Source organism: Amphiura filiformis, chromosome 3 (genome assembly GCF_039555335.1).
Source record: "Amphiura filiformis chromosome 3, Afil_fr2py, whole genome shotgun sequence".
Classification (NCBI taxonomy): domain Eukaryota; kingdom Metazoa; phylum Echinodermata; class Ophiuroidea; order Amphilepidida; family Amphiuridae; genus Amphiura; species Amphiura filiformis.
This window is the reverse complement of record NC_092630.1, coordinates 76787124-76790220: the sequence shown is the minus strand read 5'-3', so window position 1 is coordinate 76790220 and position 3097 is coordinate 76787124.

Here is a 3097-nt window from a genome sequence, read left to right as displayed (position 1 = left end):
TATTTGACAACTGGTTGTGCTTTTTCATGAAATAGGATAATTTAGGATAAATAGGAAATTTCCTTCGGCCTCTCATAGGTTCTGTTATATCCCTCGGTCAATTAAGATTTGTTTTTTGGTCAATTTTGAGAATAATCTATTCCTTATTTTATAATGACAATGTAATCTTATCAAATTTGACGAAATTCTTGTCATTTTGAAGAGAATATCCGATTCGTAAAATAAACACAATTTACAGGCAAGTAGAAAAAGTGATCTGGCCGGGAATCGAATCTAATTGTTTTTTATGTCATGATGCAGTCATGTCTGCAGTAGAATTCATCTCGACCTTTGCAGGACTTAAACCCCATTAAAAGCTATTAAACCAAGATAACACTCATTGAAACAGCTCAACTGATTAAATCGGATCTTCTCTGGTTGTGCACATGTGTCTGTTTTATATGTGCGGTTTCGCTATGAGGTGCTATAATACAGCTTCAGTTGGGTAACTGATTATAAAGGAAACGCAAGGAAACAATGGACCTTTGTTCACGAAATGAGACAATGGCCTGCTTTGTGTTAACCAGCATTCTTGAAAATGAGCAACATAATGATTGTTGACTTAACACGGTTTGGAAATAATTTCTTCATATTTTTGGTGTTATCTGTCGTTTACATATCCTTCCTAAAACACAAAAGTGCGACTATTTCCAAACACCTAAATTAGCTAAAATTTAGGACATGTTACAAAACTATATTTTCTAGAATTTCATAGAATAGTTTAAATGTAGCTTGTACCGTTTTTTGTGGCATCCTTCAGAACGGAGCGGTCCGTTACCAATATAGCTCAATATTTTCGGTCAAATCTCCATTCAATTAACACGGGGAGTTGGCTAGCTATGAGCTAGCTATGCTTTGCCCTCACTCATATTCTACGAAAGTGCGACTATTTCTGAACATCTAACCTAGCTGTAATTTTAGGTCATGTTAGAGAAATATATTTGCTAGAAGTTTGGAGAATAGTTTAAATATTGGCCGGTTATTTTTCACACAGTGATGTTAACTAGGCAAATGCAATATACTTCTAACATACACTATTTGTAAAGGTCGCGCGTCAATGGTGAGAGCACTGTGTATTGTGTACAGGAAAACGGACAGTAACTGCAGTATGTTACGCCAAACAAACATATTTTAGGCCTAATCATGATGCTCCCGCGGGTGAGTGGAAAGGCACATGTCTGATAAACGTGCAGTCCCGTGTTTGATTTCCTGGCAGATTCACGTTTTGATTTCCCTATTTTCCGATTCTTTTTGATTCAAATATTTGAACAAATTGCTTTGTCATTTTGAAATTTTTCTGTTATAGCCCACACGGAATAGTCATACTTGTCAAATTTGAATATGTAGATCCTATTCATTTGTGAGGAGTAAGAGTATATGAATATTAAAGATTGACAGTATAGGGACTAAGATTAATACAATAATGATGACCAAACTTGGGGCAAAAAATTCAACTATACTTCAGCATTGTCATTTGACATGACCCATTTGCGGTCAAACGTCACACGTGAGTAATTTTGGCTAAAATCTGATTTATACCCAAAATACTTACATATTACTTTGTACAGTAATGAGATTTGTACATTGACCTTGACAATAGCCAGGGCGTGACCGGGCCTGTAAGGTCCTCACATATTTGGGGTCAAAAGTCATTAAGAGTGTATTTCCGGCACATATCCAAATACCTTCAAAATGCTTCTTTACCTACAGATTATATGGTACAGAGATGCGACTGACACATATGCAATGACATTAGCTTGTGTCCAAGGGAGTTCAAGATCACAGGGGAAAAACAGGATTGCTTACTGGAAATCCCCTTAAATTTAATATTTGCTGCATGTTGAGTGCTGTGATCATCAGAATAATGCCAAAAGGTCTCTAGCATTATGTTCATATACGATTGTAATCAGAATTGGCTTAAACATGGAGGAGGGTCTGTTTTGGGGTCAAAGGGGGAAAAATTCTAAAATCTGTCCAATTTGAAAGAAAGTTTATATGTGATCTTGATATGATTCAAAATATGATGGAGTCATTTCAAGGTCAACCAAAGGTCAAAAGTTTTTTTTTTATGAAAAAGCAATTTTAAGGTCATCAGAGGTCATTTCAAGGTTACGGCTAGACTTCGTGGTCTTATACACCGTTGCATATCTAGTTTTTTCATTTTATTCGTCACATTATCTAGTTCCTCCATTGCATTTGTTTCGTCAAACCAACTTTTAAAATGCTACTAGTGCCAGACGCTTGAACCGATTTCGACCATACTTAGGGTCAAAGGTCACGAAGGGGTTATTAGGACCATTTTGTGAAAAACTTTAAATTGCGACTCGTACTATAACTTACATACTATGAGCACCAAACTGGGTCAGAAGAGCCACTAGCCCAAGCTTAATATAAATTGTGCCCAGCTTGGGGTCACAGGTTACGCAAGGGTCAGGAGCAACACTGTAACCAAACAACACTAAGACTACCAAAGTCACTTTGCCAGAATGATCAGCTGGATTCATAAAACAGCGCGGTAATTTATAGTGCGCTAGCGCACAGGCACAGCGCCTAGACGTTGATCCACAAGCCTCAGCACACTTTAAATAATAATACATAGATCCGAAGGTCATAGGGTCAAACCTCAAACTTTGGCCGATTGGTCTTACTTTTGGTGCAAATGATCCGACATTTGAAGGAACATGAAAATCAATCAAACGATGTCGAAGGTCATACCGAGGTCAATTGTTGAAGCTTGCCCTAATGGCCTTAAACTTTGTGAAGATAATCTTTGAAATGAGTGGAACATAAAAATTAAACTGAGATCATTTGTGGTCGAGAAGGTCAGTTATGGGTCAAATGTTAAAATTTTCCCCATTTTGCCATAATAGATCAGGACAAACACATAACTGAGAGAAATCACCACATACAGTCGTGGCTCTTGAGCCACAGCAGCTCTAGTTATTTCTCTGGAGGTTTTTGACCATGTACGTGCAATATATAGCTATTCCAAAATATACCTCAGGTTCAAAAATATATTGTTTGACCTACCTGCGACCAATGGAGTTATTATCAAGGC